Source organism: Mus caroli, chromosome 10, assembly GCF_900094665.2.
Source record: "Mus caroli chromosome 10, CAROLI_EIJ_v1.1, whole genome shotgun sequence".
In the NCBI taxonomy this organism is placed as follows: Eukaryota; Metazoa; Chordata; class Mammalia; order Rodentia; family Muridae; genus Mus; species Mus caroli.
In genome coordinates this window covers 120,776,102-120,787,401 of record NC_034579.1, presented here as the reverse complement: position 1 = coordinate 120,787,401, position 11,300 = coordinate 120,776,102, and the positions used below count along the sequence as shown (strand labels likewise).

The window sequence follows — 11,300 nt, the reverse complement described above, 5'->3', positions numbered from 1 at the left end:
AAAAAAAAAAAAAAAGAATTTAGAATTTGGACTTTTCACCCAGGCCATGGATATCACTGAACAGTTTAACAATGAGCTGATAACATTTCTCTTTTAAGATCAATGCGCTATGGTCACTGATACAGCTCAGTGGTAGATGCTTTCTGATAGTGTATGAGCCCTTGGGTTCAATCTACAGAACCAAAACCAAAGGAACAAACACCAGGTGTGGTGGCCCAAGCCTTTAATCCCTTTGACTTCAAGACCAGCTTGCCAGAGCAAGACAGTGAAGCCCTGCCTCAAATAAAAACAAAAGCAGGGACAGCCACAGCTCAGTAGTGAGACTCTGTAACAAAAGCCTGCACTCTGTCCACAAGGGAGGGATTGCAGCCAAAAGAAAACTGGACACAGGAAACAGATTCAGGAGAACAAGGGCCACAGAACCCCAGTGCTGCCAGGCCCTGGGTTCCACAGGTGAAACCCAGGAGTCAGAGAACGACATCTAAGACCTCTCTCTCCATCCAGCTGGTGGGCTAATAGCATCAGGAGTTGCTGATACTGGAACAGCCAACCCATCAACCTGTAATATTCTTGAAAAGGGTCAATTAGTTCTCTGGAGTTTAGAATCTGCCCACCTAATTTTATCTTTCTGAACGGGGGCCATGCTGGAGAGGTTCCCGCCAGCCAGCCTCACCAGCCGAGGATCACCAAGCTAAGGGAGAGATCCCATCTCAAAAATCAGGAAGGGAACAACTAGGGACAACACTGGACACTGGCCTCTACACACATGCTCAGACACATGCACATGCCGTCAGGGTTCATGCTCAGCTCAGTAGCAGTGTTTGTCAGGCACATGGGTGGCTGTTCAAGGCCTCAGCATCACAAACACAAACGTATTTTGTTTCTTTTTTACTTTTCAAGTGAGGGTTTCTCTGTTTAATAGTCCTGGCTGTCCTGAAACTCACTTTGTAGATCAGCCTGGCCTCAAACTCACAGAAATCCACCTGCCTCTGCCTCCCAAGTGCTGGGATCAAAGGCCTGTGAGACCAGACACACACAGAGACACACAGACACACAGACACACACACACACACACACACAATGAAAATAACAGTTTAAAAAAAAAATCTAGCTGCAGATTGGGGTGTTAGCCCCCTTGCCTAGAATGTTTAAGGCCCTGGACGGACTCAACCCCGACACTGAAAAAAAAAAATAAATAAAAAGAATCTCTCTAGCTAGTATATGGACACATGCCGTTATTCCTAGTACTAGACTGAGGGAGGGGGTTAGCCACAAGTTTAAGGCCAGCCTGAGCTACATTAGTAAGTTCTAGAGTACACTGAGCGCTCATCTCAGAAATGAGCAAACACAGCTCCCTAACCTATAACACACACAGTAAATATCTGCTGAGTACCAGCTATACATCAAGAAGCCTGGTAAATCTTAGCTTCTCTGAACTCACTGATGAGTCAACACAAGTGCAAGGCACATGGGTGCTTAGAAAAATGTCCCAAACCAATTCCTCTTATAAATTTCTCAGCCTTAGCAACACAGTAATTTGGATTCACAAATTCTTTTTTGTGGGTGGCTTCTCATACACTACTGATGATTCAGACTTATACCCTTCCTCTCCATCCTTCAAATATTTTTAACATTTAATTTTAATGATTAAATAATTAAATGTATTTAATATTTATTTTATTTATGTGTTTTGCCTACATGTATGTATGTGCACCACATGTATGTGTGTGCATGATGGCCATGGAGGTCAGAGAGGGCATTGGATCCTTTGGAACTGGAGTTATAGATGATTTTGAGCCACCTCTCCAGCCCCAATTCTCAAATTGTTAACATTTTATCACATTTATGAGTTCCTCTATAAAAACATATATCACAGCCATATAAACTGTGGGTATACTTTAGCTGTGCTTGCTGCCTCACACCAAAACAGGCAGGCAGAGCACAGTAAAGGCAGAGGCAGGCAGATCCATGAGTTTGAGGCCAGCCTGGTCTACAGAGCAAGTTCCAGGACAACCAGGCCTACACAGAGAAACCCTGTCTCAAAAAAACAAATTTGGCCAGTTAAAATGAGAGCGTCCCTAAGTTTGGTGGTTATTTAATGTCTTACGACTAAACTAAGGTTACTTTGGTAAAATGCCAGGGAAGTGGTCTGTCAACTGCGAGCAGAATTGCTAATCTGGACTGCCACTGGTGACCCTTAGCTCAAGGATAGCTGCTACATTTCTCTAGGGCAGGATTACTACTCTACTTTTTCCTTGGTAATGAATGACCCTACAAAGAGATATTCTGAGTGTGCACATACCTAAAGGATTCTATATAAGAAGTTGACATAAGCCAGGCATAGTATGCCCTTGAGTCCCAGTACTAAGGAAGCAAGAGGTAAGGAAGGGAGGGAGGCAGGGAGGGAGGGGAAAAGAAAAAGAACAAACAGGCATGATAAATTTCCTAAGTTTTGTATTTTACTGTTTTTAAGGGTCTCATATAATACACAGGATGGCCTTGAACTGGCTCTATAGGAGATCACCTTCAACTTCTGATTCTCTTGCTTCTGCCTCCCAAGTGCTAGGGGTATAGAATATGTCACCATGCCCAGTTAGTTTCCTGGTTTTGTTGTTTTTAATTTACAATTTTTTCATTTAATCATTTATTGATGTAGAGTGTGTGGTGTATCTGGAGATCAGAAGACAACCTGTGGGTTTTAGGGGCTGGTCTGGAGCTGCTAGGTATCCAAATGCTAAATACTGGTCCCCAAGATCTGGTTGCAGATCCTCACATGCAACAAGTAACGCTCCTCCGTAAACCTTGTTCCCCCATTTATCAGTTAAAACAAAGTAGCTACAGCCAATGACTGGGGAGAACAGAAGAGGCAGAGCTTCAGTTACGAGGTTGGAGGTCGCAGCAGGGACTCGGGAAGCAGAGTGGAGGAGGAGGAAGAGGAGGAGAACAGGAGGCCCTCATCAGACATAATGGACCAGGAGCATGTACCTGAGTGAGTCCCCGCCCCCCCCCCCCACACACACACACATACACACAGACTGATGGAGGAGAAGTAACCCGAGAGATTCAAACAGCCAGTATTTGGGGAGCACAGCTGGAAATTAACAGTCTAGTGAATAGAAATATAGACTAGGGGTAATCTCCCAGTAATTGTGCAAGCAGCCGATTAAATCATCTATAGGACTCTACCTTGTTTATTGGGAGGCTGGTCCAATCATATTAATAATAAATAGTTTATTAAAATCCATGTACATGCAGGAGTTGGTTCTCTCCTTCCATTGCGTATGTCCCAGGGATTGAACTCAGACTTGGTAGTGTAGGGCTGGGCAGTGGTGGCGCACGCCTTTAATCCCAGCACTTGGGAGGCAGAGACAGGCGGATTTCTGAGTTCGAGGCCAGCCTGGTCTACAGAGTGAGTTCCAGGACAGCCAGGGCTATACAGAGAAACCCTGTCTCAAAAAACCAAAAAAAAAAAAAGTCCTCATGCTTATCTGGTGGGGCCTTTACTGACTGTAGCATCTCTCCAGACCCACATTTGGAAGACATTTTATTTATTTTGTGTGCATGTATGCTGATAGGCACACCCATGTATAGCTTGAGTGTGCAGGGCAGAAGACAGCTTGTGAAAGGAGGTTCTTTCCTTCCACCGTGTGGGGCTGGGATTAACCTCAGGGAGTCAGGTTTGGTGGTGGGTGCCTTTATAGACTAAGTCATTTCTTCAGCCCCAAAACTACTAATTTACTGGCTGAAGCAGTATAGACTCAGATCCTGCTTCAAAACATAAAAAGTATTCAAGGCTAGAGATATGGCTCAATTGGCAGATTGTCTGAGTGGTATGCATCACATTTGATCCCCAATACCACAGAAACCAGGTGTGGCAGTACACACCCGCATCCCAACTCTCAGGTAATGGACATAGGAGGATTAGATGTTCAAGGTCATTCTCAGTGACACAGAGTATGAAGGCAGCCTGGACTTCACGAGATGCAGTCTTAAACAAAATGAACAAACAAAAGAGGGTAGGGATCCTGGACAGATGATGGCTCATCCGGTAAGAGCACTGACTTCTTGTAGAGGACCCAGGTTCAAATCTCAACACCGACATGGCAGCTCACACCTGTGTATAATTCCAAGATCTGACACCCTCACACAGACACACATGTAGGCAAAACACCAATGCACATTAAATAAAAAAATTCAAAAGAAAAAGGGCATATTCCTTTAATTCCAGCACCCAGGAGGCAGATCTCTGTGAATTTGAGACAGTCTGATCTACATAGTGCATTTCAGACCAGCTAGGGCCACATAGTGACACCCTACCTGTAAACAAACAAAAAATAATAAAGTAAATAAATAGAATAACTGGGGCTGGAGATATAGCTCAGCACCTCATTCAGCTCTTGCAGAGGTCCAGAGTTCAATCCCCGGGGCCATCAGCAGACAACTCACAGATGCTCCAGAGGACCCACACCCATTTCTGGCATCCCTGGCAACGGATGTCCTGTGCACATACACACAGAACACGTTTACAGTTTTGTACTGGGGGAAGGGGTGCTGCTGAGAGGGGCGAGCAGGTGAGAGCTGCTCTTATGGAGGGCTCAGTTCTATCCCAGTACCCACAATGGTAACAACCAACCACTACTCCAGGGTCAGGGTCTCACATCCGTCTCTTACTTTCACTGACACTAACTATCTGCACACAGTGCAGAGAAAAGCCATAAATACAGCACTAAATTTTTAAGTGTATTTCATATATATTTTACATGTCCTTTATATGTGCACATTATAATAATATATTAAATGCTAACCACTGACATTTGTTTCATTGTTTGTTTTCCTACCTTCCCAACACTGAGTCATGGAGTTTGGGGTGGTTATTTTGGGGGGAGGGGCTTAGTGGGAGGGGAAGGGTCTCAGAGATCAAACACAGGGTGGTCATGTTTTGTTTATACTGATGGATGATGAAGCCAATGCACCCCATTGTTTGATGACTGAGCTTTACGATGTGCTTGTCAGATTTTCAGCACTCCTATAACCAAGCCTGGAACAGCTCTGCTGTTACTCACACCTTCCTGCTGAGTAACAGAGGCACAGACTTAGGAAGCTTGTCAAAATCACACGACAAACTATGTCAAAATCACACGACAAACTAGTGCTGGGCCAGATTCAATCAAAGCCCAACCTGTTAACCACCATGTCCTGGTGAAAAATGCAAGATAAAAATAGTACATGTACCACAGGTCCATCTTTATAAAGAAGATCTTTATAAGTAGCATGTACAGGGGTGTGGGAGGGCTCAGGGAGAAGGTGTCTGATGCTAAGCCTCAAGATCTGAGTTTATCCTTGGAACCAACATTGTGAACAGAGAAAACTAATTCTTGTCCTCTGATTTCACACATGTGCATGCCAGAGAGCTCTTGAGCACGCACACATACACACACATACACACACACACACACACACACACCTTTTTAGTATAATAATAAACCAATACAATTTAAAAGAAATCTAGGTATTAGAATTATTTTTTTAGGTCAAATGTTACATATTTTCAAGATTTACCTATTATCTTTTTCTGTCTTGCTCTTTTCCTCCATGTGTATAGGTATTTGTTGTGTCTATGTGTGTTTGCATGTGTGCTTAAGGAGTACAAATGTACCTGTGTATACAGGAGAGGCTCAAGGTTGACATCAAGAGTCTTCCTTGGCCAAAAACCAGTTCTCACAACCACCAATTATACACTGAATGGTTTAAGCACTGAGCCCCATGCCCTCTTTCTTGTTTTTAAGTAGCGACACAAATGGTGGTTCATTATACGAGCACTTGAGAGGTATAGGCAGGAAGTTCCAAGTTTAAGCTAAATTAGGCTACATAACAATTTCTGAGATGGTCAGTCTATACATTAAAAGGCCCCACAAAGCAAACATGGTGGCTCATACCTTTACTTCCAGCACTTAAGATGCAGAAGCTGTGGGATCTCTGTAAGCTTGAGGCCAGCCTGATCTATATAGAGAACCTATCTTTAAAAAATAAATATATATATATATTTATATATATATAAAACAAGCTGGGCAGTAATGGTACCCACCTTATATCTCAGCACCCGGGAGGCTGAGCCAGGTGGATCTCTGAGTTTGAGGCCAATCTGGTTTACAGAAAGAGTTCCAGGACAGCTGGCGCTACACAGAAAAACCCTGTCTCAAAAAGTCAAACAAGGGCTGGTGAGATGGCTCAGTGGGTAAGAGCACCCGACTGCTCTTCCGAAGGTCCAGAGTTCAAATCCCAGCAACCACATGGTGGCTCACAACCATCTGCAACGAGATCTGGCGCCCTCTTCTGGAATGTCTGAAGATAGCTACAGTGTACTTACATATAATAAATAAATAAATCTTAAAAAAAAAAAAAAAGAAAAAAAAGAAAAAGAAATCATTAAAAAAAAAAAAGTCAAACAAGTTGGGCGTGGTGGCGCATGCCTTTAATCCTAGCCCTCAAGAGGCAGAGGCAGGCAGATTTCTGAGTTCCAGGCCAGCCTGGTCTACAGAGTGAGTTCCAGGACAGCCAGGGCTAGTCTACAGAGTGAGTTCCAGGACAGCCAGGGCTATACAGAGAAACCCTGTCTCGAAAAACAAAACAAAACAAAAAAGTCTAACAAACAAAACGTAAAACAAAACAACCCGACCAACCAACCAAAAATCAAGGCAATGTAGAAAACATGCCTATAAAGCTGCACCACACCCTTGTCTGTCTGTTTGTTTGTTTGTCTGTCTAGAGCTCCCTTATGCAGTCGTAGCCAAGGATGAGTTTGAACTTGTGACCCTCCTACCTGTACCTCCCCTGCACTGAGGTCAGACATGTCCCAAGTCTGGTTTAATGTGATTCTGAGGATCAAACCTGGGGCATCATTCATGCTAGCAAGAACCCTAAACAGACTTCATTGCCAGTTCTCTGGCTCTGTATTTCATTTTTAAATCACTGCTGGGCTAGGATGTAGCTAAATGGTGGACTATTTACCTACTATATATAAAGCTCTGGGTTCAGTCTCTAGCATAAAAACATGCAAAGGAGGAAGGGGGGAGGGGAAGGAAACCATCTTATTTTTTGTTTTGTTTTGTTTTTTGAGACAGGGTTTCTCTGTTTAATAGCTTTGGCTGTTCTGGAACTTGCTTTTAAAGTTCCACTTACATTTTTTTGTTTGTTTTGTTTTTTTTGAGACAGGGTTTCTCTGTTTAATAGCTTTGGCTGTTCTGGAACTTGCTTTTAAAGTTCCACTTACATTTTTTTGTTTGTTTTGTTTTTTTTGAGACAGGGTTTCTCTGTGTTGCCCTGGCTGTCCTGGAACTCACTCTGTAGACCAGGCTGGCCTCGAACTCAGAAATCTGCCTGTCTCTGCCTCCCAAGTGCTGGGATTAAAGGCGTGCGCCACCGTGCCCGGCCCACTTACATTCTTATCTTCTAAGCTCCCATAGAACAGCTCACAAAACTTTGAACACTCAATGGCTCTTTTATCCCAAAATTCCAAAGTCTTTCTATGATCCTCCAAAAACAACATGGTCACATATCCCACAATTCTGCTACCTATTTCTGTCTTGGTTACAGTTACTATTGCTGCAATGAAACACAATGACTAAAAGCAAGTTGGGGAGGAATGGGTTTATTTGGCTTACATCTCCACAGTACTCTCCATCATTAGGGGAAGTCAGAACAGGGATCCAAGCAGGAGGGCAGGATCCTGGAGGCAGGAGCTGATGCAGAGGCCATGGAGGGTGCTGCTTACTGGCCTGCTCCCCATGGCTTGCTCAGCTTGCTTTCTTATAGAACCCAGGACCACCAGCCCAGGGATGGCAACACCCACAATGGGCTGGGCTTTCCCCATCAATCACTAATTAAGAAAACGCCCTACTTAACTTGCCTACAACCTGATCTTATGGAGACATTTTCTCCCTCTCTGTTAACTCTAACTGTGTCAAGCTGACATAAAAGTAGCCAGCAAAATGTCTTTAAAAAAGAAATAAACATGCCCATGCTTCTGCTAGGTTTTTTTGGTTTGTTTTAGCCCTGGCTGCCCTGGAACTTCTTACATAGATCAAGCTAACATCAAAGTTAGAGAAGACCCACCTACCTCTGCCTGGGATTAAAGATGTGCACCAATATACCTAACTTTGCTGCTGAGTTTTAGACCTAAGACCGTGAGCATGCCAGGCAAGAGACACTCAGGACCCTACACCCAGCAATTCTACAGGGTATTATAAACTCTTACTGCAAAGTCCTTAGCCATTCCAAGCTTTCAGTTCCCATGGGGTCTGTGTAATCTCCGAGGACAGACCATGCTATTTATTTTGGGAGCATAGGAGTTTCTTGTAATTTGTGTTTTTAAAATGTTATTTGAGAGCCGGCGTGGTGGTGCACGCCTTTAATCCCAGCACTTGGGAGGCAGAGGCCGGCAGATTTCTGAGTTCGAGGCCAGCCTGGTCTACAAAGTAAGCTCCAGAACAACCAGGGCTATAAAGAGAAATCCTGTCTCAAAAAACAAAAAAAAAAAAACAAACAAAAAAAAAGATGTTATTTGAGGCCAGTCTGGCTTGTGAAGTTCCAGAGGGTAGTTCGAGAGTTACTTAAAGACTTTATCAGGGCATTTGCATATTTTGAGTTGAATATCTGTGGTTTTGTTGAACCAGAGCTGAGACCAGAACCATTAAAGTAAAACCTTTGCTTTACTGGTACAATTGATGCTGGTCAGCTGGAGCTGAGAAATTAGCAGTGATTAAGAAGAGACCAGCATCTTGGAGGTTGAGTGAATCAGGTGCCCTTGAAGTCTCAGAAATTCACCTGCCTCTGTCTCTTTAGTACTTGGATTAAAGGTGTGTGTCACCAAGCCCAACCATTTAGGGGGTTCTTCAATCAATCTGCAGATATGAAAAGCATGTGCATTCATGCATATGCGCGTGCGCGCACACACACACACAGACACACACACACACACACACACACACACGCTAATCGAAGCATTAGAGCAGCCATTTAAATCAGGGTTTACAAGTCCCGGCAGGTAAAGGTAAATGGGCATGCTGCCACCATTCTTGACAAATGAATAAGGGCGAGTCAGGGGTAAATGATGTGGTCTCTCTTCTCCATACCCTTGTACAACCCAGCCTCAATTATTACAGAAAGATCAAACACACAGACAAATGGCTCTATAACCTGCTCCGCCTAAGGAGACAGACAACTTGTAGGAAATTTAACAAGGTAAGAAATTAGCTGGTGAAAGACCTCACATGTCCTTACAACACGTCATCATATCTTCTGGTCTCCTAATGAATAGATCTAAAAGAAAGAGAAGCGACATTCCCTTGCATTAATTTTTATATATGAAGAGTCATTTGAACTAATTCAGTGTTACTTAATCAGTTTAAAATAACCAGTCTGTATTTCATTTGTTTCTGTTTTCTTCAGTTTCTCAAAGCCAAACACTTTTATTCATGTATTTTATGTATATGAGTGCTCTGTCTTCATGCACACCACAAGAGGGAATCAGACATTGTATTCCTGGTTGTCAACTTAACTATATCTGGATTGAACTACAATCCAGAATTGGAAGACTCATCAGCCATCCTAATCTGGAGGCTGGGAGATACAAGTTTCTGACCTGGACCTTGGCATAGAGATCTTGAGGCACAGTGGCTATGAATTCCAGATTAAGACAGGGAGATCTCTGAGTTCAAGGTCATCTGGGATTAAAGGTATGGCGATACACACCTTTAATCTGGGCCACACCTTCTGCTGGAGACATATATAAGGACATTGGAAGAAGGAAGATTCACTCTCTCTTCTTAGCCTGCTTACTGTGTGGGACTGAGCAACTGCTAGATCCTTGGACTTCCATTCACAACTGCTGCTGACCATTGTTGGGAGTTGGACTACAGACTCTAAATCATCAACAAATTCCCTTACTATATAGAGACGACCCATCAGTTCTGTGACTCTAGAAAACCCTGACTAATACAGACCCCATTATAGATGATTATGAGCCACCATGTGGTTGCTGGGAATTGAACTCAGGAATCGTAGTCAAGTGTTCTGAACCTCTGAGTCATCTCTCTGGCCCTCAAAGCTAAACTTTTTTTTTTTTTTTGAGAGAGGGTTTCTCTATATCACCCTGGCTGTCCTGGAACTCACTCTGTAGACCAGGCTGACTTCGAACTCAGAAATCTGCCTGCCTCTGCCTCCCAACTGGCTCAGCGGTTGAAGGTGCTTGCTGTCCCTGGAGCTCATATAAAGGTGGGAGGAGGAAGGCAAGTGCACAAGTGTCCTCTGACTGCCGCACGTGCACCGAGGCCCAGGCCACCACGACATGTACAAACTAATGATGCAGTAAAAACTGTACAACACTTCTGAATCTGAGCCTTGGCGCTAACACTATCCCTGGCCAAGTGTGCACTCCAGGCCTTGGCTCTTACTCTGTGACAGGAACATCCTGGCTATGTAATTTCCAAAGGGACTACAATTTCTATGATTCAAAGATTAAGAATATAAAACAAAAATGGATATTAAATGACAAGTATATTACAGGAGGTGCCTAGCTTTCCCACCAACTAACCCCTATCTCACTAGCAACTCCCTTGAAAGGAAGGGGTTTCCTATTTTGACAGGAGAATTATTTTTTTTAAGATTTATTTATTATTAGATATAAAATAATTCTCCTGTCAGCTAGGCGTGCTGCACCTGCCCTACACGGCAAGAGCTGCCTCATTTACAGAGTGAGTTCCAGGACAGCCAGGGCTATACAGAGAAACCCTGTCTCGAAAAACCAAAAACCAAAACAAAAAAAAAACCCCAAAAACCTCAGTTTCATTTCTTAGGAGATAGAGGAGTAGAGCTACCTGACTTCTAAGTTCAGTTTAACTCCAGAATGCTGGAATCTCCATTTACCAGAGGATATTTATCTATAAATATAGACAGTAGTTTAACTCCAGAATGCTGGAATCTCCATTTACCAGAGGATATTTATCTATAAATATAGACAGTAGTTTTGAGGGGCATTTTTGTTTTTCAAAAGGGACCTCACTATGTAGGCCTGGCTGTCTTAGACCTCTCCCTGTGGACCAGGTTGGCCTTCAACTCACAGCAATCCACCTGCTCTGCCCCCCAAGTGTTGGAATTAAAGGTGTGAGGCGCTACAGCTGGCTCAGAGGATTTCAAAGGTTGAGTTTGTTTAGAATGTTTAATACTTTGAGTTCTTTGTGTGTAGGGCACGGGCATGGGCCTGCTGCCACTCTGGGAGCCACCTGTCTTTGAAGCACCATGCT

At 43.5% G+C, this 11,300-nt stretch overlaps 1 protein-coding gene across 2 annotated transcripts in view; it reads right to left on the bottom strand.

Annotated features, from left to right (window-relative positions):
• Positions 1–11,300, bottom strand: part of Rnf41 (ring finger protein 41) — a 29,470-nt gene that overhangs the window by 13,866 nt on the left and 4,304 nt on the right. The gene's annotated exons all lie outside the window — the stretch shown is intronic.